Source organism: Paramisgurnus dabryanus, chromosome 15 (genome assembly GCF_030506205.2).
Source record: "Paramisgurnus dabryanus chromosome 15, PD_genome_1.1, whole genome shotgun sequence".
NCBI classification, from domain to species: domain Eukaryota; kingdom Metazoa; phylum Chordata; class Actinopteri; order Cypriniformes; family Cobitidae; genus Paramisgurnus; species Paramisgurnus dabryanus.
The window spans coordinates 33,535,108-33,561,714 of NC_133351.1; the positions used below are offsets into that span (position 1 = coordinate 33,535,108).

The 26,607-nt window shown below is 36.8% G+C and overlaps 1 protein-coding gene and 1 long non-coding RNA gene across 4 annotated transcripts in view; both read right to left on the bottom strand.

Moving 5' to 3' along the window:
* The window catches only part of osbpl6 (oxysterol binding protein-like 6), an 81,396-nt gene extending 64,129 nt beyond the window's left edge, over window positions 1-17,267 (bottom strand). For all 3 annotated transcript variants that reach the window (XM_065293186.1, XM_065293185.1, XM_065293184.1), the window contains exon 1: window positions 17,021-17,267. The gene's annotated coding sequence lies outside the window, so the exon portion shown is untranslated. The remainder of the gene's footprint in view (window positions 1-17,020) is intronic.
* A 1,486-nt stretch (window positions 17,268-18,753) lies between these two features.
* Window positions 18,754-24,014, bottom strand: LOC135782715 (uncharacterized). The gene is made up of 5 exons (XR_010545469.2): window positions 23,158-24,014; window positions 20,260-20,316; window positions 20,057-20,118; window positions 19,708-19,769; window positions 18,754-19,547 (listed from the first exon to the last, which is right to left on the bottom strand). It is a non-coding gene; the product is annotated as an uncharacterized lncRNA (long non-coding RNA).
* Between the last annotated feature and the right edge of the window lie 2,593 nt (window positions 24,015-26,607).

Genomic DNA, 26,607 nt, shown 5'->3' on the forward strand with positions numbered 1-26,607 from the left:
CATTAACTCTTGAGTCTTATGTCCGTTTGCTTTCACGCGAACTTGAAGACATCTCGCTGGGTGAGACTGTACTTTATATTTTTCATAGTTTGTGAAGTGCACGGCATCGCGGGTGGCACTGTACCGTCAACAGCCCTAGAATCCACACTTTTGACTTTTAGACATGTTTAACACTAAGTATACAAAGCTTACCTCAGCAGCCCGAGTGTTTTCTGTGGTAAGCTGGGTTAATTTGGTTGAGCGCGCGAGTGACTATAAACAGTGGCTCAACGTAATTAATATTCATGAGGTAAGAGACATAAGCGCTTTGCACGTGCCTCGCATCAGAACCGCTTTTAGAACCGAAACTTAAGAATTACGTGCGATTCCGGTTCCTTTTAAAAAACGGAACCGGTTCTGAATAAGAACCGGTTATCGGTTCCCAACCCTAGTAATTAACTATATTAGTTTTAGCTTAATTTGTCCATCTCTTATTATGTTGGTTAGTTGAATGTTAATTAGATCCAATCCATGTTCAGTAAAAAAATTTGATGCAGAAATATACTAGCTAATAGACCAACTGTATAGTATATAAGTGTTTAATATCGGTATCGGCCAGAAGTTGTCTGTTTAAATCCGTATCGGTCCAAAAAATCCTATCGGTGCATCCCTAATTGAATTCGTGTTTGGTGTGTACGGTTCACATTTCGCATCTTTTGTGCATGCAAATACTTTTTTTAACGCTCAAACGGAGCGCAACGTGGGCGTGTTGTACACTTATTTACAGCCATTTAAAAACGCTGCGTTGGAAAGCGTGTTAGAAATGAGGAGGAGAGTGGCATGGTCGTGCTTTCTGCGTAGTTTTAAAGGCGAGGTGTGAACCGGCCTTTATACTCCCTCCCTACACTCCAAAAGCCAAGCATTACAGTCCTCGCTCTAGATTACTCGCAAGATTTAACCTCGTGTTATGAAATTTTAGCTTGAGTTGAATATTTTCAACTTGTATGGAATACAAGGCAATACACGCCATTCGCATTGCCCCGTGCAAGTTTGCGTTTCTTCACGCAAATAGTTAAATTCGCTTCGGGTGTGTATGTCCCATTAGAAAGCATGTACACACAAGCATTTTAAGGTCGCTAAAAACGGCAGTCAGAAACCAAATTCAAGTTTGCCAAGTGATACAGTTTTGTTTATCAGTTGGTTGTGGTATTTGTGGGAAACAATTGAAAACATAGGCTGCACGCGAAAACACCTTGGTATATATGCCCCGTTCAGTATTCTCAATTTTTTATATTTTGTGTCATCTATTCACTGTGAATTGTACAGTTGACACAGATGCAAGTATAGCAAAAACTGGAGCTAAATCCAGAACACGGAGAGCTCAACTATCATATCAGACAGCAGACAACAGTCCTGGAGGACAGAGACTGAAGGTTAATGTAAACACACGTCATAAGAAACATCAGCAGCTGAATTGAAAAACCTATGAGTGCTTTCAGAAAGAGAAATGATTGGATGCTTAAAAGTTTCTTTCCTGTGAAGTCATGAAAACTGTTTTTTTTTTCAGAAAGTAGATTAGGGCTGCAACAAGAACACAATGTACAATAGCCTCCCAAAAGTACTTTGATTTTCCCAGCGGCTTATGACTGATGGAGAGTTGTGTTCACATACAAACTACCTTACAACGGTCATTTACGTGACGTTCTGCTCAGATCCTCTTTACAAGGCCAAACACAAAGCACACGATTGGCCAGAAGATTTTTACCAGCACAGAAACCTTAAAATAAGGAAGGGAAAAGCAGAAGCTAACTGTATGCTTTTATTTCTCATGAGTGAAGATTCTGTAGGCTTACAAGAATAAACACCATCATATCGATAAAAGTAAAATGTAAACTTATTACAAAAGTTAACCCCTAAAAGTTCTGCCTAAATTTGCCTCCTCAAAACCAGAGCAAGTGAAACAATACTCTTCAATGAAACCTGCAACAGATCCAGGACAGATCTGAAAAACAAATGCTGGGGTCTATAAGTGCGGTTGTATATTTTAGATATAAATGTTTGTTTTAAATGTTTTTGAAAACGTGCATCACTCATTCATTGAGATGTGTTAGATTAACCGAGGATAAGATCACTACAACCTGTGTGCACTGAAGTCAAAGCTACGGTTCAGACAGTAACTGAACTCAGATCTGTCTGCAATGCTGCACACACACACATGTATATTTATATAAAGAGGAACAAGATCTTTCAGCACACAAGTTCATTTTTAAAGTAGAGCAGGCCTGTACAGTAGTTCAGGTGTATTCAGTTACTGTCTGTCTACATCTACCTGTAACATCATCTCAACACCAACACATCCCATACTCAAAAAACATCTCATCCCTAAACCAAATAAAAATGAGGCATAATTACTCACTGAAGTCTACTGCTAGCTCTTTATTAAACAAAGTATTTGTAAAATTCAATTTTTGTGATATCACAGTGTTTCCGCTATATACATTCAACCGTGGCGGCCCGCCACTCCTAAAACATCCCCGCCACGCCTGCGGTTATGGATAGAAGGGATACAGCAAACGAAATCTCGTTGGATGAGCACTGTTTTATCCTAATCCTTTAACCAAACCCAACTCTAAACACAAAATTTCACACGATTGTAGGATGTATTTGTATCCAATTTAGCCAGAACCGCTGTTTTCATCCTAAAAATCCTACCTCCAAATCTAATCCTTAACTTTTCGGCATTTGCTGTATCCCTTCTAGACAAAACCCACAGCGTCAGCTCGCAAAAAGCTACCGAAATGTCCGCTCTGCGAGACTGGCTGTCTAGAAATAAATTCCTTTCTGGATTTGCGTTGTTCACTCATTTATAAATAAATCTCCTAAAATATCATAATTTCCTCCATGGGTTTAGTTTCATTGCACAAATAGATTTAAATCAACAGAGGATTATTAAGCTACGTTTCTGTTTTGAGAAATAATAATAAAATAAATAAGCCTATACGAAATATGTTGCACTTAAATAATTATTAAATTGACAAAACGAATAAAAATGATGAGTTTCTGTTCTTTTTTTGTGACGCGCTCTAAAACCAAACCAGCAGAAAACACGTCATGTTTTTAATGATTATAAATAAGCACAAGGTTTTCTCCTTATTGTGAGTTTACACAAATAAAAATACATCATTTGAAGTTTCGAATGTTGTTTTACTTTTATCTTTATGACTATAAATTTAGGGTAATTTAAGCTGCAAGGTCATAACGCATATGATGTTCACCGGCGCATATCTACACCAACACAGCGCAGGGCTGCGAGAAAAGACATTATTAAACTTTTGATTTAACATATTACGAGTTTTTTGGACATTCATTTGGAATCACTGTACTCATATTATCAACTTATCTGGCCATTAGTTATTCAGTATAGGCTATAAGCGCAGCGCACTGCTGAGCGCTCAGCTGTCAGTCAATCGTCTGTGCTTTAGATCGACACTCACAAAGTTTCACATTAAATGATAAGATATTTGTCCAAAAACAAAAGGCTAAATACTGAATACTACTTATATGCGACTGCAAGACATTAATAGTCGAATCTGTTTGTAAGGAAACTTACATTATTCCCGTGGAAGAGAAGAACGTTGGTAATAGAAACTTGAGGCAGACGTTGAGACTGTTTTATCTGTTTTCAGACGAAACAGCAGGGTCGGGGTACCCGCGGGTGAACCGCATAATATTTGATCTAACGGGTGTAATAGGCTATTTGCGTGTCATTTGTGTTGTAGATGCAGGTCGGGACTCAATAGACAAGAGTAAAATGCGTGTCTAACATCCAAGACCAAAATTCGACTCGTTTTTAAATGTCCCGTGCTTATTTGTGTTTAAGATCTGTCTGAAGACCGGTAAAGGTTTATATTTAACTGCACGATTTGCGGTGTGACCGGCTCGGGGTCACAGTCTTTATGTCAAATGGTACGGGTGTGAAATAAAATTGCTGCTGATGTCGGATAACTGGTCGGTTGTTCTGTCAATCACAGCGGTGCGGATTATCAAACAGGACTGCATGACTTTGTAACAGCTCTGTACGCTAAACACGAGGACGAACTTGCAATGCACACTACATTAAAACTACAATGAAATATCCGAACTACGTACTTAGCTGTAACGTTTTTTAAGAAAATACAGTTTAGATCAAACATAGAAAAGCAATATGCTATAAATATAAGGAAAAGTAAATGACAGCGCGAAAATTATAAAAAAAATACATGTTAGTTTACTGTAGCATATATTCTACATTAATTTTTTTTTTACATTTATAATTCTCATGGGCGCCCCCTGCCGCCACAGCTGAAAAAAATCCTAGAGGAAACACTGTATCATGTTATCAGGAGCAGCTCCGGTAACACATTGGTTTCACACCAAACGTTAAATATTAATGTTAAGGTATGATGTCATTATCCATGACAGGTGCGCAGTAATGATTCAACAGGATTCAACCAATAGACACGAACTGTTCTCTTATAGCACGTGTTCCTGTTCTTATTAACATTTCCTCATTGTTATTCAAAAGAAAGAAATATGATCAGAATGTAAGAACCTGCCCTGCCATTGAAAAAAACTAACGTCATCAAACGTCTCCACAGATTATTGAAGAATTGTAAGTAATCTTAACAGACAAATTGGTATGCAAGGCCCATTATAAATGATGAATTCAAGTCCAGTCTTAAATGAGATGGTAATACATCATATTACAAGAGCCAAACAGCTTGCAAATGCCATATCCTATAATTTAACATAATATTGATTATTTACTTCCTAAATATATGTCCCTAGTCTTATTTTTAGACAGAAGTGCTCTGTAAGTATTATGGATATATTTTCCAATCACATAAGCAGAATTTTGGATCAAGTGAACATCTTGTATTGACTATCCAACCTGTAGTTTATACATCATGCCCAAACAAAGGTAATATTAGATACAGTCAAGCCAATCTCTTGAAAGGCACAAATAGGAAGCTTGACTTTCATAATTCCTACACTCAAATGGTAGAGTGAATAACTGGTAGTCACTAAAATAATATAAGACACATAACCATAAAAAAACTATTTCTGATCCTTTCTGTATTCAATGCATTTGCAAGATTTCAATTATATTATATTTCATTATATTTTGGTTATGTAACACTGACTAATACGACCCCTCTAACTGATTCTAGATGTCATATGATCTTGACGTGTCACTAACCATGAGGCGACCTGCTCCATGTAAAATAAACAGCTTTCATTAAAGCTCACATAACAAATGCTGTTTCTGCTTATCTTACGTTAATCTTGAGTACCTATAGAGTAGTAATTTCATCCTTCTTATCTCTGAAGAGTTTAAAACAGTCTAAAAGACTGATCAGCGATAGTTTCCAGAAAAACCCAAGCCACTGGAAGCGTACCACAAGCGGAGCGAGTCATAAGCAAGCAACACACACAAAACATTATCCTGCTATCTCTGAAGGAGATTCATGAAAGGAATTGTTAAGGAAGAAGAACAGCTAAATGACATACTATTAGTATTCCCATTTCAAGTAAAAAGACATTAACTCATGTGAGTATTATATAAAAAAAAACTTTCATCATGCAAACACTGATGTGATCACAAATGCTAAATGCAAAGATTTATTAAACTGGGCAAATTAGCGTGAGCGCAAATCCCAAAAAGCGCCAATGGAGTGGTAACATCTGCTTGTTATTAACTAAAAAGCCGCAAATAAAACAACACAGGTGCAACAGCTCCACAATGACCAACGTAATCTAAGAGTTAAGAGCAGCGCAAATTAGTTCAGGGTCATAAATAAGCAGAGCTGTTGAGGTGCTGGTGATCAACTTACGCCTGATGTGCTTGAGTTCAGCACCATGGGCATTAGCTGGGGTGTGAAATCCCAGCTAATGAAACATAATACACTGAAAAGAACTGGAGGACAAGTTTTTAAACACCTGCTATTGAATTTCCTCCAGCAAATAAAAATAATATTACTTGGCAAACAATATTTTTTAATAATATGTTCCTCTGGCATTCCAAATAAACTCTTTTCATTTCATTTTAAGCGCAAAATCATTTAAGACATGCTTTTTTGGCGTTAAATAATGGCGCAAAATACCAGTCATATCACACACGCAAACATTAGTAAATCATGTTGCATAAATTATTTAAATAATCTCCTCCCATAAGTCTTGCATCTGAAAAAGAAACTTAGAAATGCATATGCAATAAGAACAGTCGCAAAAATAACTAGACCACACCTTTTCAGAGCTAATTATCCACTGCACGTCTTAAGTAAATCACAACAGACGTTATTTAACGACAAAATAGTTTGCGCGGTTTGTAAATCTTGCCCTTGGTCTGTTTAAGGCTCATGAGTCTCATACTAACTGAACACACATCTGTGTCATTGAGTTACAACTGCATGGGGTTTCATAAATGTCATTGTGATTTAACTCTAGTAACAATCCAACAGAACTGGACACAATGTGGATGTCAGTCAGTCACACATTGACCAAATATCCAAATGACTTGCAGATTATACATTAAAATAAAATTAGACTTCTAAAGAAATCTGTAAAATCAATATATCACTAAATTGCTTCAAAAATTTGGATAAACAATTAAAGGTCCCGTGTTATTGAAACTATGATTGGGTTTACGGTGTGCAATATAACATGTTCATGTTTCACGTGTGTAAAAAACACAGTACAGTATTTTCACACAAATTACTTTTCTCTACACCGCCGTTTCACTTTCCTAAAAACGGGCAGGTGTCTTCCTCGTCCTATAAGAACCCTCCTTCAGAAATACATAACAAGTTCTGATTGTGTAGTTTGTTTAGTGTGTTGTGATTTTAAAGCAGCTTAAATTAGCTGGTGACTGACGTATTCCTGTGGGTGGAGTTTAGTCAAACACTCTGACGTGATTCAACCGGGAACTAAGAGGCTGTTTACACTTGGCATTAACATGCGTTTTCATCGATTGGATCACAAGTGGACGAGAGAGACACATTACGTTTACACCTGGTATTTAAATCCGTCTCTTTTGTCCACTTTCGACCGCATCTGTCCTGAATACTGTGAGGGGGTGGTCTGTGAGACGGTGGGCGAGTCTCTCTGCTGTCATTCAAACCCGAGCGGGAGTAATTATGAGTTTATATGGACGCAAACTAATATTATGTCGGAGTCCACTGCTTGTTTAGCAAGTATACGTGCTGCACAGTGTTTTGTATGTTTATATGTTGGAGCTTTCTCTGAATTTTCAGCGCAATTGATGAAATAAGATCGCGCAACTTTCACACGCTTTCAAAACGAAACTACGGAGATCAGCCGCTTTAGTTGTATCAATGAAAGGCTAAAAATAGCGCTGTTCACTGTATGTTTTTACGCCAGAAGTAAAAAAAGACGTAAAACTTGTGTTTAATACCTCAGATTAGATAAATGGGCGGAGAGAAGGCGGTCGCGTGTGGCTGTTCAAACACATTCAACCACATATGCGTTCCGCAACTCCAAAGCGATTCGATCGAAAGTGGTTTCGACTACCTCTGGATGTGGTTGAAAGTGGTTGAAAGTGGACGAGCTCAAAATGTTTTGAACACCGTTTACACCTGGCATTAACGTCGTCCACTTGTGATCCGATTGACGAAAACGCATGTTAATGCCAAGTGTAAACAGCCTCTAAAGGACTGTAGTCCAAACCGGCCGATCGCTGTAGGCTTTGAAAAGGGAATTCTGTTAAAGAAAATATATCGCCTGGCATTGAACTTTGAGCTTTATCATTTTGCAGGTATTATTTATGCTTTAACAGTAACATTGCACACTAACTAAAGAACTTGACCTTTAAACAACAGAGTAACAGAAGTATTTTTCCATTTATTTTACTCAGTGATTTTAGGAAAGCCAACGCAGCCAAGTATGGGAAATTCTTGATAAACTACTCAAGTGTGGGGCTCAGGATAAGACTGTGTGGAGATTTATATGATAGTTAAAAATAATTTTCTCTTTGTTGAAAGCATCCAGAATCTTCTTACACTTTGTAAAGAGAAAGACAACTATCTGCAAAGCAATATAGTAACTATTCACAATATAATATGCCTTCAAACATCTTATGGCTTTAATAAAACAGTTAAAGTCGCCATGAAACGGAAGTAGCGATTGCCTTATTTTCCCCGTGGTGACGTATATCCGAATGAAACGGCTTTTGAGATGAAATAAGGCAGGGCTGGATTTGAATTTGTCCATCGAGATCTGATTGGATCGTTTGAAGTTGGGTCGTGTTGCTAATTGCTAATCACTGCGATCTTCTCCCGGACCCCGCCCACCTGCCATACTTTTGACCGGAAGTGAAGAGAGATCGTTTTGAGGAGGGGAGGAGATTTGCATTTTTGATTAAAGATTATGAGCACACACGAATTTTTAAAAAATAATGAAGCTCACAGATAAGTCATTTGTTAATAATACCACAATATTAAAAATACATATATAGTTTTTCATTTCAATTTCATTGCGACTTTAAGGACACAATTTTTTTCATTATTATTTTTTACTCCGTAAAATAAAATATATACTGTAATCATTATATTAGGTGAAATCCTTTCACTGGAAGATAAAGATTTAGATTAATATACTTTAATCATACTCTATAAATCCAGTATGTTAAAACAATGCTTCTAGCTGGGCAGAGTCCGACTGAATAAATGAATGCATTGCAGCAATAAAATGTAAAGTAAGCGTCTACAGATTGAGGTTATGTAGCTGTAGCAGAATAAAAAAGCAGCGTAAATCAATGTAAATATGACGTTCTGTACACTGTTAACATGAATGTAAATTAATATGTGGGAGTTACTGCAGATGCTGAATGTCAACAGCAAATTTCTTATGATCACAATGTGACTGTGCATTTCAAGGCCTGGAAGAGACTAGCCAATTCAGTAAGCCCTTCAAATATTGAATTTCCTGGGTTAGTGGTATCAAAACGTCATACTAAACCTTTATAAACTACATGCAGAAGTGTATATGTTGTGTCTGTGAATTAGTTTAGGATGTACAAAAAGTCTACATTCATTTCTATCAACATCCTGACTAAATCAAAGCTCCCAAGGACCCGAAGGTCTCAAAAGTGCTAACAGTTGAGCCTGCTGTAATGTTAAAGAGATAGTTCACCCAAAAATGACCAATCATGAGCACCATTGACTTTCATAGTAGAAAAAAACTGGGGCTCATGAATGGATTGTTTCCAACATTCCTCAAAATATCTTCATGTTCATCAGAAATGTATACATGTTTGTAACATGAGAGTAAGTCAATGACAGAATTTTCATTTTTGGGTGAACTGTCCCTTTAAGGAGCTTCTGGAGTTTATAATGATTGTAGCTGATCTGTGATTAGTTCCACCTCAGTCTGTCCACAGGAGATTAGTTAGTGACTTTCGCTAACAGTATGAGGTCAATCAGTAAAGCTCAAGTGTTTTACAGAAAGGTCAACCGAGGTGATGTAGTTTGTATATAGAGATGCTCCTGACCGTACTGATGTGTGCTGTTAGTCAAAGTACAGTAAGTAACTTCATTACAAACTGCTGTGCGGTCCACTATGGGTCATTAGCTGAAAACAGCTTCTCAGAATAGCTCCCTTCACTATGATTCTTGTTGTCTTATCTTATAAAGTAATATGACAGCTATATGTGTGAGAGACACACACACATTTAAATTATAGGGCCTTTTTCATCTGGTCACTTCTCAAATCAGAAAGATATCAGAGTTAAAACTGTTCCATTTACATTCAACCACATTAGTCTTTGCTAAACGGATATTAATCTGATCTTCTCCAGCACAATACGCAAATAACCTTTTCATTATCCTGTCTTAAAAAAACTTGCAATGACGCTTTTATGCAGCACTGATGCTGAGCAGCAGACGCGCGCCTGCGTGGACGGTCAAGAACGAGGCACAAGCAGCGAGAGCGAAAGACTGCTGCAAGATTGACAGAGGACAGAGAAAAAACGCTTGGGTCTAACAAAAAGCTTTTGTCATTAAATGTTTTATTTCTGATTTAATATAAGTGTGTTTGTATTGTAGGACTTTACTGGTTCTAGAAAATAATTATTACATACTGCTGACGCGCTTCGTTGTTCCTCTCCTCATCTATGACATGAAATGAAGAGCTTAAGTCTCTCGTTCTTCAACAAATAGCCAGGATCACCGCCGTATCTTTCTCATACACTGCATGGTGTTCAGGTTGTCTCATGATTTTTAAATGAAACTTGTAGTGTTGTCTGTTTTCGAGTCTCTCAGACACTTTAAAATGCTTACCAACATGTTTTCTGAATTTGTGCAGCTCTCTGCGCTGGTTGCTATTTGATCGCGATCATAGACCTCATTGTTTGGTAAAATATATTCGGTCTTTTCACTATTGTTTTTTTGCCATTTTTGAACCAATAATTTCGGTTGCCGAACAATCGGTGCATCCCTAATTTTTGCTTTTCTGTTGAAAGGTTTTTTTAGGGTTAATAGAAGGCATCCATACTAACTACTGTCTGTTATATTTAAGTGGTTCTTTATGTAAACAGCTATCAACATCCGTGCAAGAGCACAGCAACACTCTAACAGCCGCATACTAACCACCCAACATTAAAGGAATAGTCAATTTTCTTAAAAGAAAAATCCAGATCATTTACTCACCACCATGTCATCCAAAATGTTGAGGTCTTTCTTTGTTCAGTGGAGAAGAAATTATATTTTTTGAGGAAAACATTGCAGGATTTTTCTCATTTTAATGGACTTTAATAGAGCCCAACATTTAATACTTAACTCAACACTTAACAGTTTTTTTTTTTTTTCGGAGTTTCAAAGGACTATAAACGATCCCAAACAAGGCATAAGAGTCTTATCTAGCAAAACGATTGTCATTTTTGACAAGAAAAATAACAAATTACACTTTTAAATCACAATTTCTCACCTAGATCCAGTCCTGAAAGCGTCAGCGTGACCTCACGCAATACGTTATGACGTCAAGAGGTCACAGAGGACGAACGCGAAACTCCGGCCTAGTGTTTACAAGTGTGTTGAAAGAGGACCGTTCCGACATTGTTGAATGTCAACTGATACTAATTAATGTCTTTGTGTCAGTTTATTGTTTAAAATGGTCTGCAAATGTGCGTTTTATATATGTAACACGTGACCTCCCTACGTCACTACGCATTTACGTTAGGTCGCGCTGGACCGGATCTAGACGAGAAGTTGTGGTTTAAAAGTGTGTATTTGTTATTTTTCTTGTCAAAAATGAAAATCGTTTTGCTAGATAAGACCCTTATGCCTCGTTTGGGATCGTTTAGAGTCCTTTGAAGCTCTGGGGCTGTTTACACTTGGTATTTAGATGTGTTTTCATCGATCGGATCACAAGTGGACGAGAGAGACACATTACGTTTACACCTGGTATTTAAATAAGTCTCTTTTGTCCACTTTCGACCGCATCTGTCCTGAATACTGTGAGGGGGTGGTCTGTGAGACGGTGGGCGAGTCTCTCTGCTGTCATTCAAATGCGAGCGGGAGTAATTATGAGTTTATATGGACGCAAACTTATATTTTGTCGGAGCCCGCTGCTTGTTTAGCAAGTATACATGCTGCACAGTGTTTTGTACGTTTATTTGTTGGAGCTTTCTCTGAATTTTCAGCGCAATTGATGAAATAGGATCGCGCAACTTTCACGCTTTCAAAACGAAACTACGGAGAACCCCCGCAGTAGTTTTATCAATGAAAGGCTAAAAATAGCGCTGTTCACCGTATGTTCACGCCAGAAGTAAAAAAAGACGTAAAATTTGTGTTTAATACCTCAGATTAGATAAATGGGCGGAGAGAAGGCGGTCGCGTGTGGCTGTTCGAACACATTCAACCACATTGCGTTCCGCAGCTCCAAAGCGATCCGATCGAAAGTGGTTTCGACTACCTCTGGATGTGGTTGAAAGTGGTCGAAAGTGGACGCGTTCAAAACGTTTTGAACACCGTTTACACCTGGCATTAACTTCGTCCACTTGTGATCCGATCGACGAAAACGCATGTTAATGCCAAGTGTAAACAGCCTCTCTGTTGAAAAAAACTGTTACTATGTTAAGTGTTGGTGTCCATTGAAGTCCAAACTATTTCTTCTCGACTGAACAAAGAAAGACATCAACATTTTGGATGACATGGTGGTGAGTAAAAAATCTGGATTATTCTTTTAAGAAAATGGACTATTCCTTTAAGCTCTTAAATCACTGCTTTAACTCTTCAAAAAATGTAAAAGTCTAGTTGATCTGTTTAATCTTTTTGCTGTGTGCAATACGGTAAACAGCGTAAAGAGCCGAAGAGCACTGTAAGAATTTAAATGAAACTGGTCTCAGTTTTTAAACAGGTCTGCTTGTTTTGATCAGTAGCAGAAGTTTATCTAGCTTGTTGCACAAACAGCACAGATTTGTGAAGTATATTCCCATGATTAAGGTGTGTAAAATCCCACCGACTCCTGTTGAGTCTGCATCTGGTCACCAGAAATAAAACAGCTGTCCTCCCAAAACCCATGACTGAGATTAGTAATTGCTTCATTTGTCAACAGTCATTTATACAGACAAAAGTATTTACTCACCTCAAACATACAGTACCTGAAGCACTACGCTTCACAAACACATAAAAGGAGTTCACGCCCATTGCATGCAAGAACAGAACAGATGGATACACAACTTAACCCGCTGAACCCGGCTCAGTCCAGTCCAGTTATTTATTATAACAAATAAGAGAATGCACAGAAAAAACAATCTCTTCTCTAAAACTGGATATGAGCGAAAAAAACAAATGCACATATATTATGCACAAAATATTTTTCTGCCCCCTTCACTCTGTTCGAAATTGACAGGTGAGCTCACAATGGCGATTTAACCGAGAATTACCTAACAACCGGTGCTTTCATAAGAGCACTTTGCTTTAGCAGTATGGTAATGCTTTGTTTTACACTGTACAGTGTAGTGACATATTCAAACAAATGTCTTAGCAATTCTTGCACTGTATTTGTGCATCTCAACCATACGTTTTGCATTTTTAAGTCACTGTATCAAGTTACAAACAGTCCAGTTTTCAATTCAGAAATATGTTGATTGCCAATGATGTAGTGGAGAGTTTCTCCCTGTGCTTTCCTGTCCTCTCCCAAACTACTGTCTAGGAGACAAAAATGTACTTAAAATAAATGTTTAGTTTGGCACATCCCTACTCAGAAGAATAATGACCGCCACGAGTTAATGTTAATGTCACCCATGAGACTCTGAAAACAGTAAATCACTGCGCCTACTTACTGTATTTAAAGGGGAAGGACTCTCTGGACAACCAAATCTACAATTCATCCATCATCTCTCATGAGCAAAGATGTGACGCCTCTGACATTTAGTGTAATAACACACATCATCTCTCAAGTGTAAGTGTCACATCGATCACAAAGCTTCGTGTTGGCAGTCATAACCGCTACAACAGTATACTCGATAACACAAACCAGTATGGGTATTAACAAATTAATAAACACATTAATTACACAAACATCAATTACAGATGATTGTGTCTATAAACATTGACTGTAATAGTCCAGACAGTCTCTCTGTGTGCGTGCGTGCTTGTCCATGACAATAACAGTCCTGTTTCAGTCTTCTGCATTATTAAAGGTGTCTGTAATTGTCAGAATCAGGCAGTGGGGGTCAGTTTACTATTGTTTAAGCACACAGACCTCTCTTATCATCACCTTTTTATAACAAATACTAATAGTGTTCAGGTCAACCTGAATGACCACATGTACATACTGAAGCTTAAATCAACACACACATCTCTGCTACAAATGAACACTTAAAGTTTGCTGAAACCTAAAGTTATCGTACAATTACACAGAAAGTGAAAGGAGTGCAAACGTTACAACTTACCCCATTGGTGTAACTAGCAAACAGAGGATTTGTTGTAACACCTGCTAGAAAATGTTGTATCTGCATATAATAGATAGATATCCACACATTCATTCATCCATCGATGATCCTTCATCTAACCATCCTTGTATTATAATAATTGATAGGCCGATATATCGGGCCGTTTTTGGATTTTTTTATGTGTATTGGCATCGGCCGATATGTGGCTGCTGTGTTCGCAGATTATTCGCAGTATTAACATTGTTTTTATTTCATAATCATTGTATACCTGAGGTTTAATTTTAACACTGTGTGACAACTTTCAATCCCAGCTATCAGTTACTAGGAGAATACATGTTTTAAAAGGTGCAGTGTGTAAATTTTAGCAGCATCTAGTGGTGAGGTTGTGAACTGCAACCAACGGCTTAGTCCACTGCTCACCCCTCACTTTTGAAACACATAGGGGCTGTTCACACTTGGTATTAAGATGTGTTTTCATCGATCGGATCACAAGTGGACGAGAGAGACACATTGCGTTTACACCTGGTATTTAAATCCGTCTCTTTTGTCCACTTTCGACCGCATCTGTCCTGAATACTGTGAGGGGGTGGTCTGTGAGACGGTGGGCGAGTCTCTCTGCTGTCATTCAAACGCGAGCGGGAGTAATTATGAGTTTATATGGACGCAAACTAATATAATGTCGGAGCCCGCTGCTTGTTTAGCAAGTATACATGCTGCACAGTGTTTTGTACGTTTATTTGTTGGAGCTTTCTCTGAATTTTCAGCACAATTGATGAAATAGGATCGCGCAACTTTCACGCTTTCAAAACGAAACTACGGAGAACACCCCGCAGTAGTTTTATCAATGAAAGGCTAAAAATAGCGCTGTTCACCGTATGTTCACGGCAGAAGTCAAAAAAGACGTAAAATTAGTGTTTAATACCTCAGATTAGATAAATGGGCGGAGAGAAGGCGGTCGCATGTGGCTGTTCGAACGCATTCAACCACATTGCGTTCCGCAACTCCAAAGCGATCCGATCGAAAGTGGTTTCGACTACCTCTGAATGTGGTTGAAAGTGGTCGAAAGTGGACGCGTTCAAAACGTTTTGAACACCGTTTACACCTGGCATTAACGTCGTCCACTTGTGATCCGATCGACGAAAACGCATGTTAATGCCAAGTGTAAACAGCCTCATTGAGAAGCTACGGTAGCTGCCAGCAGACAAACATGTCATCGTCAGTGACAACTTAATAAAAAAGTTTGTCATTAAGGGCTTCTGTCGTAAAATGGCGGCACAAAATGGCGACTTCCATATAAGGGGAACCTCGTTGTATGTAGATAAAAAGGTCTCATTCTAAGGTAATAAACACATACCGGTTCATTATGTAAGGTCTTTATACACCCCTGATAATATAGTTTTGTATATTATTTTGCATTTCTGTCAAGAGATCCTTTTAAAAATTACACACTGCACCTTTAAAATGGTGTTATGTTTTAGGTAACAAGACCGTGATTTAAATACTTTATACCACGGGTCTGTTGAATGCTTTATTCTGATTGGCTGAGAAATGTTCCGTGGGTATGCATTAATTTCTGATAACCGCACACCTAACTTGTCAAATGTCTTAAAAATAGGCACCAGAACAATGTTTGTGGTAACCGTGGTATAAGAGGAATAATTGACTCCGGTCCTTTGAATTATTTGAAAATAATGCACACCCACGGTGTAACAGCTCCAGTTCGCGTCGTGCCGCATTGCACCTTGGTTGTGCATTATTTTCTTATAATTCAATGGCCAGTTGTCTATTATTCCTTACGTAAAGTTGGATTCGGTGACTTTCTCACCCAACTTAGAAATCTTAAAAAACATAAAAAGAAGAAATTTACTTTCATGCCTCCAAAACACTCTTTGTTCAATATCTTAATCAAAACTTTTCACTAATTCCCAGGAGATCATCTTCTGATAAAAACCAAAAGCACAGATTGCTTGACCCTGTAAATATGTAAAGTAGCCGTGTTACAATTAACCCTGAGTTAAGTTGTGCCCCACTCTCCCCTTATGAATGGAATGAATGCTGTCCGTTATGATGTTAAATGCTTAAAATTATCAAAATTTTGATTAACTCCAAGACATAACATGTCAATAACAATTAAACACAGTATCACTACCTTGGTTTTGCCATATTTAATCGTGCATTCGTTTGTTGAAAAGAAAAAAAAACATTTGTCACTATCATTTATTTATCCTCTTCTCTTTTCCTTAAGGTTACAGTGACCTGCACACTTACAAACTTATAACCTCAGGTTTGACACAGCACTAGACAGCAAAGGCTTGACTTTTAGCAAGTGACAACATATAGCTTGATCTGTTCCTCTCACAGAGATCTAATATAAAATAAACGTGTTTTATGTGTGAAACAAAGTTACATAAATGAGTAAACAAGTAGATGACGACAGATTTTCTTTCAGTATGAGAACAGATGAGCACACACACACACAAGTAAAGGACAACTGCCTGCCTGTCTGTGTGTGTGAGGAGTGTGAGTCAGATCCAACCATAATCACTACCCATTCAAACTATTGACAGATTAAAATGAACTGGTCAGAGTCATATTTTATCATAGGCATCATTTTAATGTCTCCATCAAACACACTGCAGTGTCTCTGCCTGACCTTGGGTTTCAAGATCCACAAAACGTCTCCCGGTGGTGGGCAAGAGGTTTTCGGGCAACCAGCGGGTCACACAGACATCATCACAATCACCAAAGCAGGCAAGTTAATATACAGACTGACCTGTTTGTCTTCAAACTAAGACAAATAGATGATGTACCAGACATTTCAGATGAGCAGGACCAAATAAACAAGATTTATATGATTGTCGTCTACAATGCTGAATTATATATCATTTAACATGATGTTTAGTGACAGACTTCTGTAATGATGCGCGGCTGCCATTGATCCATTATAATCAGCTTATCAATATCTAGAGGGCACTGACACTAAACGCTTGCGACGGGCTTTCTTAACCCAAATAGAGATCAAATGTGGAAAAATGAAATAAACAATAATAGAAAGGAAAGCAAGGGTAGCGTTACAAAAGCGATACGTACCGGTGGTTTGCTGCTCGGATCATCTCTTGGCGTAGAAACCCGATGCTCTGAATTACCGATGCCGTAACCGCGGTGAAATCTTTTATACAATTCCGCTAGGTCAGCAGTCAGTTCCAATAGGTAATCATAGTTATAGAAACAATGGTTGTCACTGTTAGGTTGTATTAAGTGGGGTAAGTCAGTCAAAGTGCTGTGTACGGTTGGATTTGAACGCAGTTGAGACGGATGCTGCGCGCTCGACGCTCCTCCTTGCAGTAGAATGACTCAAGGGATGCTGTAAAGCCTGGACTGGATTACATTACGAACTGTAAAATGACTACTGTAAAGCTTGGACTGGTTTATGTAACGAACTGTAAAGCCTAGACTGGATTCCATAACGAGATGTAATAATACTATTGTAAAGCCAGGACTGGATTCCATAACGAAATGTAAGCATACTAATGAAAATCCTGCACTGGATTTCATAACAAACTGCAAAATGACTACTGTGAAGCCTGGACTGGATTTTGTAACGAAATGAAATACTATTGTTAACCTTGAACTGGATTTCATAATAAAATATAAGAATACAACTAAAGCATATAATGGATTATGTAACGAACTGTAAAATGACTACTGTAAAGCCTAGCATTGCTTATGTAAACAAACTGTAAAAAAACTGTAAAGCCTGGACTGGATTTCATAACGAAATGAAAGAATACTATTGTTAATCTTGAACTGGATTTCATAATAAAATGTAAGAATAAAACTAAAGCACTGGATTATGTAACGAACTGTAAAATGACTACTGTAAAGCCTAGCATGGCTTATGTAAACAAACTGTAAAAAAACTGTAAAGCCTGGACTGGATATAGCCTACTATTGTAAATCCTGTACTGGATTTCATAACGAAATGTAAGAATACTATTGTAAAGCCTAGACTGGATTCCATAACGAGATGTAATAATACTACTGTAAAGCCTGGACTGGATTCCATAACGAAATGTAAGAATACTATTGTAAATCCTGTACTGGATTTCATAACGAAATGTAAGAATACTATTGTAAAGCCTGGACTGGATTCCATAACGAAATGTAAGCATACTAATGTAAATCCTGCACTGGATATCATAACGAACTGCAAAATGACTACTGTGAAGCCTGGACTGGATTTTTATAACGAAATGAAAGAATACTATTGTTAATCTTGAACTGGATTTCATAATAAAATGTAAGAATAAAACTAAAGCATCCCTGATAGCAATAGGCTCCGGGGCGGATCCGCAACGGATCCAGACCGGAGCTGTCGGCTTCGGAGCAGATCCGTTGCAGATCCGTTCCGGAGCTTATTGCTATCAGGGATAGACTGGATTATGTTGTCGTGGAATTTTAGCCGCATCAAATAATACTCACTAAGAGCAAAAGTCAAGGATCACACAGACACACTGTCGACAGAATTTTCTTTGTCTGAATTTAATATATTCTGCAGAATAGGCTCTCACCCCCGTGGTGCTAGAAGTTTAAAAACCTAAGAGCCCCATTTACAAGGTTGAGCACATATTTATAGTAAGATACTGAAAAACACAGTCATCCCATCTCCGCCCATGATGCAAAAATTTCATCGTAGTTCCAGCGTCACTTAGAAAATAAACCTTCAATTTATCAATGACTAAGAAACCTACACTGTTAACGATTTCCCTGTATTTTTACAGTACGGTACTGGCAGCACGGTTGCCAGTAAGTTACTGTATTTTGGTTTTACAGTACTGTACTGTAATACCATTTTACAGTACACAAACTAGTACTGTATAGTTACAAAGCAGTACTTTACTGTAATTTTACAATATTTTATTACAGTAGTCTATTTTTACAGTAATTTACTGTAATGTCTATATTGACCCATAAATACTATTTATTACTTATTACAGTTAATACAATAATATTATATAAAATAGCTAGAGATTTAGGTTTAAATCTATAGTTATTAATATGGTAAAAATGCTATCCTTGACATGACATAATGAATTAAAAGGCAATCCAAGCAATGTTTGTATCAAAATTTTATTTAAAAAACATTTAATCGAAACAAAACATATTTAAAACAAGATTTTAAACAATAATAAACATATAATCAAGTAACATAAAATAAAATCAACAAGTATAAACAAGTTTGGAGACCCCTGCTGTAACATATTTAACTCTGGCAAATAGAACACTGTTCCATAGTTTGAAGTTTTCAGTTTAAAGTCCATCATCGACTAAAAGGTAACATTTCACTGTGGTAAAAAGAACACTGGCCCATAGTTTTAAATATTCTACTTGAATTTCATTTAACACTAAAAATAAATGCATTAAACTGTGGCAGACAGACCACAGTGGCCTTTACTTTGAAGTCGTCCATTCGAACTCAATCAGGGACTGCATGAAGCTGTTCACATGGGGGTCAATGGCCACAGCTTTTCTCTGCACCAAGTTCCTTGTCTATTTGCTTGCTCCTTGTCTGGATGTGCACTTTTTCCCATCTTTGGAATTAATTCTATCCAGAAACCTGTTAGAAATATCATAAACATTAAGTCAACAAATATAAGATAGAAAAAGATTCTTAAAAAAACTAAACTCAGCCTTGAATTTACCCCTATTCTGAAACCTTTTGCTCTTATTCTACTGTTCCACACCTAATTTCACTAAAATACAGAAGATTCACTTACCGCTGAACAAACTCTTTCCTCAATGGACAGCATCCACATGGATCATGTCATGATTGAATGTCCTGAACAGAAAGTACAATTGTTACTGATTTGGACACAACTTTTTATTCTGAAAACAAAATCTTTTGTCAATAAAGTCCAGGGACACCTCTGCTAAATAAATACAATTATTAAATTAAATTTCTTATAACCAAAGTCTGAATATTTCTGTTTGTATATTTCTACATGGCAAACTAAGACAATTGTGTACATGTTGTGTATGGTCGTGTTACAGTGTTGTGTGTGGGAATTGTGAATGAGTGTATACATGGGTATTTAAAGAAACTGTAGTGGTAAAGTGCAAACTTACCGAACAATGTGCTTGGTGTGTGTCTGGTGTCACCCGTTGTGCCTCCACATCTGCCTTAACTCCTGAAAAGTGCAAGGACACTCATGTAAACTACAAATAAAAAGTGATCAGCACATTCCTGTGTACTTTTACATATGACGTGAAAGCATTTAATATTGCAGTCGAAAAAATACATGACTTGTAACTGTACATCATGTACTTGCCTGGTGCCTTTAAAGATGATCCATCTTACCCAATCCGACTTACAAGCAATGGTAAGACTGTAAAAAAGACAAATGTTACAAAATCTGTTAGCCATAGAAATAAGTAGACATTGTAAAGGAAATGGTAAAAGAAAATTTAGTAACACTTTACTATAAGACTTTATTCCTTAACATTTGGTAATGCCTTAGCTAATATGAACTAACAATGAACAATATATTTTACAACATTAATAATATTTGATAATGTTCATTGTGCAGAGACAAAGTGATTGATTTAAAAATGTATTAAGTGTTTAAATCTAATATCATGCTATGCTAACAAATAAAACATTACTGTAAGTGTTAAGTCAGTTGTAAAACATATATATATATATATATATATATATATATATATATATATATATATATATATATATATATATATATATATATATATATATATATATATATATATATATATATATATATATATATATATATATATATATATTAGTTGTTATATTATATATAAATATCTAAATAAGTCTTTTTTAATTATTATTCTATAACATCTTGTCTACAGAAAATCTCTGAAAATGTCTCGTTTACTGCAGAAAATAGCGATTTATAGTGACAAGGTAAAAAGACTGTCCCTTTAATGTTTTACCCGGACGGCTGCGGTGTAACACTATTTCACGCAAAGTTTTTTAACAAGTTAGTAGCTAGCTGCTCACTTTAAAGATAAACATGATCGCCTAAATCTGAGCAATCCTGGTGATGCCAGTTTCCTACACGATGTTATAATGGACTATTTTACATCCAGAGATGAAGGATCAGATGACAGAGACGAGAAGACAAAGGTACGTAAATGCGGAGCCCATTCTCTTTTCGTGCATTGATTTGATGTGTTTTGGAAACTTATATACAGCGTGTAATGCATCTGAAGTGGTGGAAACAATATGCCATAAAAATGTATTGGACAACTTACTGGGCGTGTAAAACGCTTAAGAGAAGATATTCTCTGCTTTTGCTGATATACCGTAATAATTATAGGTATGATGACAAAATTTTCAAAAACCCCAAAACTCTAAATTTATCACATGACTAGACAGAGCAGACATTCCCATTTGCAAAGAAACAAGGATTGTAAAAATCTATTGAGTATTGAGAAAGATATGATATTTTTAATATTAGAAATCAGGGGAAAAAGTTATATATGGATGTCTATGGAATGTGTGTGACCGAAATGCTGCTTATTCACAAGTTTTTGCTTGTAACTTTCTCATTTTATCAGATATTTGCATGAAATTTTAACAGAAGGTAGAATTTTGTTAGTACTTTCAAAATAAATTATAAACATTTACTGTTTTAGTTGGAATGGGCATCAAACTTTAGTTGGAATGTGCATCGGAACCATGGTTTTTAGAACGATACCTGCAGTGGACATTCTGACAGAACGTTCACTGTAGTCTATTAATAGATAAAGTTACGCGACTACGAAATTTCCGCGGTTTATTTAAAGAGTAACTAAACCCTAAACCAACTTTTTTTAATTAATGATCTGTAAGAATGAAGCTTTATTAGTGCTGTTCATTGATTTAAGTAATGTTTTTGACATTTGGTTATAAAGTGTTTCAATACTACAATATATGGTGTAAAAACGTCTGATTGCTGCCCTCTTCAGGTTGAACGGTGGCTACTGCAGTTGAATTTTCCCATTGGATGTTGGGTCCAAAAAATGACTCGTGACGTAAGCAGGTTCAAGCTCACCACGCCCTTGTTACGATCTCACCACACACTTGATACGAGCTTAGTTCGTCCCCTCTATCTTCGTTGGGATCTGCCCACTTTTCTTGCATTTTTCAAATATTGCAGTGGGTGGAGTCAGGCTCTGACCAGGGGTTTAGTTACTCTTTAAATACGTTCTCCACCATAGACTCAGAGTAAAATGTTTCAGGACCAAGATAAAAGATATTTATTTGGGTCCATCTACCTTTCATTAGAGACCAGAGCTTAGTGGAAGCACACCGCCCGGTTGAAACTGACACAAATGTTTAAACAGTTGCTGTGAATTAAAAACACCTCCGAGTTGAAAGTTAAAAACATCAAACGCTTCCGGTGGTCGGACTTGACCTATTAATTGTCGTATTTAGTAAAAACATACTACAACCTTGCGGCGAGAAGTGGATATTGCATGACACACATTTAAAAGTACTGCGTGGGCTGAAACAGATTCTTCGACCCAGAAATTCGACGCGCGTGCCCGCGATGTCAGCATTGCTACGTAATATAATAACAACAACAATAAGCGCGGCAATCCCTTTCGTTCATCTGATATTAAGATGAGCCCAGGTCTGAATTATATTTGGTCGAAGTTAAAGCTGCGATGAGTTTGATGCATGTATCCAGTTAAATATGAGGTTTCTTGTTTTCACTTCTGTGGAGGAGTTCGGTACTATGCTGTGTACGGGGTGTCAAGTCCTATCTGTTTACAACCACGAGTCAGCCTTGCCAAACAGTCGAACTTAATACTTTTCTCTGACGCTAACTGAACGGATGAAACGCCGAGATAAACGACCGTTATGCTGGGACCGCAAGACCGCGCTGGCGGGTTGTCTTTGTCCATTTCGTTAAAAATAGTTTCATTGTCACCACACTTTCAACACAATATAAACTCACCAAACCGTCATAATTTAGTTAAAACAACCCTATATTCATTAAAAAAAAGGTGTAAAGCGAGTTAAAGCAGCGGTAGACATCTGTGTGTAACGTTAGCTTACTTTCTGAGGGAGATTGAAACTTTGTTGGCGACCGTTTTTCTCTCTCATTGCACGTTTAAAACAATATTGTGACAAACTATTGACAACATTCTTAAACTAAAAATTAAGTTTTCATGAAACAGAAATATTTCAAACTTACCGAACTGACAGAAATCAATCGTCCTCCTTCAGCTGCAGCCAAGAGTTGTGCTCTCCCTCTGTCTGTGTGATTTGACGTTGGCGCACTTTCTCTGATTATTGCAAGTACACCTGGCACATTACAGCAATGGCTACAGCAAGGTTACATCAAGACCAAAATATACTGTAAAATTTTCCCGCTCAAACAAATTTACCCAGAATGCATTATGAACTGCAGTACTGTACTGTAATGTACACATACAGTATAGTACTGTGGATTTTTACAGTACAGTGCTGCTAAATCTACAGCGACATCTAACAGTGTATCAGTTGAAGCACATCTGGTCAAATAGAAGAAATTATTTTGTTCTCAGTGAAACTACCGTTACTGAGTTTTTCCACTTGTTCATCATTTGTTACTTATGTCATTCACTAGCCCCCCTTTATCTTATCTGGTAGGACTTTGCATAATGTTCTAGTCTTTGGACATTTTACTACTGAACAGATGGAAAGAACAGAAATCTTTCACTAGAACAGAAGAACAGGATTTTCCATTTAACAATTATAAGTTCATAAACTATAATTAAAATGAAAATAGAAAATCTTCCACTACAATGTAACGAACTGTAAAATGACTACTGTAAAGCCTAGCATGGCTTATGTAAACAAACTGTAAAAAACTGTAAAGCCTGGATTGGATTTCATAACGAAATGTAAGAATACTATTGTAAAGCCTGGACTGGAATCCATAACGAAATGCAAGAATATTATTGTAAATCCTGTACTGGATTTCATAAGGAAATGTAAGAATACTATTGTAAATCCTGTACTGGATTTCATAATGAAATGTAAGAATACTATTGTAAATCTTGGTCTGGATTCCATATCAAAATGTAATAATTCTATTGTAAATCCTGTACTGGATTTCATTGCGAACTGCAAAATGACAACTTTAAAGCCTGGACTGGATTTTTATAACAAAATGTAAGAAATTTTTTGTTAATCTTGAACTGGATTTCATAAACTGTAAGAATACTACTAAAGCCTAGCATGGATTACGTAAACGAACTGTAAAAAAACAACTGTAAAGCCTGGACTGGATTTCATAAACTGTAAGAATACTATTGTAAAGCCTGGACTGGATTTCATAAACTGTAAGAATACTATTGTAAAGCCTGGACTGGATTTCATAAACTGTAAGAATACTATTGTAAAGCCAGGACTGGATTTCATAAACTGTAAGAATACTATTGTAAAGCCTGGACTGGATTTCATAAACTGTAAGAATACTATTGTAAAGCCTGGACTGGATTTCATAAACTGTAAGAATACTATTGTAAAGCCTGGACTGGATTCCATTACGAACTGTTAAATGACTACTGTAAAGCCTGGCAAAATATGACAAAAATAAATAACTTATTAGTTGTTTACAGGCTTTTCCCTCTCATAACTGTACACATGTATTCTCTGTGCTGGACTGTACTGGATTGTATACAATTGTTTCAGTTATCCTCAAAAAGTGATATGGACCTGTAATGTCAACAGTCATTGGTTTGATCATACGGTTAAAATCTATGTATCAATGTAAATTTGTACCCAAAAGTAAGAGAAACATGAAAAAACCTTTTGGGAAGATCCATATTTGTTCTGTTAAGAATAAATAATGCAATAGGGTTAGGTTAAAGTATAGATGTGTACACCTGTGAGAAAAATTGTCAAAATATGAACCCTTTGCTTACACCTCTGGCCCACAAAATTACATTTACACCAAACAATGATCAAATATTTTTTACTGAAATCAAGAAAATTTTGCAAAGTATTATCATGCTCCCTATCTGTCCTCCTGTTCTTTTCCCCATCTATTCCGTCTCGTGTCTCCAATCATCATCACCTGCCATCGTTGTTTATTCTACTCTTGTTTACATGAAGTTCATCTTTTTCATTGTTCATCTCCTTCCTCACACACACGCCTAACAACTATCTATTTATATACTTTTACTCCACTACATTTCAAATTTAATAATATTTAAAATTAAAAGTACTGAATTATGTTCACTTAAGTAAAAGCTGCACTTGAGAATTAATAAGAAAGTTTTTAATGTACTTTAGTATGAAAAATAAAGTACTTTTATTCATGAAATTTAGAGGAGTGAAAAGTAGAATATTATGCATCAGAATATAGTAAAGTAAAAGTTTGCCAATGAATAACATTCTGATAAAGTACACAAGAGCATGGTATTTAATTTCAGGGTAAGACAGACTAGAGTAATGCAGACGTCACCTCAGACAGACAACGTTAAGATTTTGTTTTTGAGGCTAAACCCGCTCTCCTCCACCACACTGTGTTGTAGTTCATGCAGTACTGCGCAGACTGATCAGCGTATGACATCAAAGTTACGCGACACTATTTCGAGACCAGTGCATACTAATCGCTCTTGCAGAACTCCCACGTTCATGTATGCCGATCATTCTCTGCAGTGCCACATGAAATCACTTATGCACAGTTTTCCCCTAAATGCACACCTTTATTTTTCCATATTCTTTCTAGCATTCTTATATGTTGTGAGTGTACATAGAGAGATCAACAATCAATTTAAAATGATGTAAAAACAAAACCACATTATCGCCCTCTCATGGTACGCACAATGTGTACAGCAGTAAGGCTGCAGGCACCACTAAGTACAGATACTTGAGAAGTGAGCAAAAATACTTCACTGCTTTACACCTCTGCTGTTTCTGGCAGATGGGCAGACTGGCAGCTGCCAGTGAGACAGAGCTCAACATGATGAAGATGAGGTTGGTGAAGATCTGATTGCCTATGACACAGCACATGGATCCTGCTGAGATCAGAGGACATGAGAATCAACATCATCAACAGTCAAAATGTGGGCCAAAGCCTTATGTAGATATCACCAATATTTTTTTAAAGACAACTTTCTAACATAATATACCGGTATAGGGCTGAGACATTTTCATGTACTTACACAAGAAGTTTTGTTTTAGTGCCCATATTAGTATACAGTGTATACTTAACAGTGGTGTTGTAACATATGGTCAGGGCCGCTGCTGGCCAGATTGGTGCCCCCTGTAGTTAAAAAACAAATAAACAACAAAATCACACACACCACTATAGTATGTGTCAGAATTGAAGTTTATTAATATGCTATTGTTATTATTTATATTTGCATTTTGCTGGCAACACACTACAATTAAACAAATATGCAATTATATAGCCTATATTTCTGCACCTATACCCGTGTAATGGACTTCAGCTTAATCTAATGTGACAGCTAATCTTATGTGTCAGTATAAATCCAAGCAATTTTGGAGAATTACTAAATGTCTTTCTTGTAAGAAAACAGCAGATGTCTGTTAACAAAAGAAAATGTTTGTATGTATGGTTATGTTCTCAATAATTCAGGTGTTTGATTGATTTAACGCTCAAGCATAAAGGTTTAACAGTTTTTGTTAA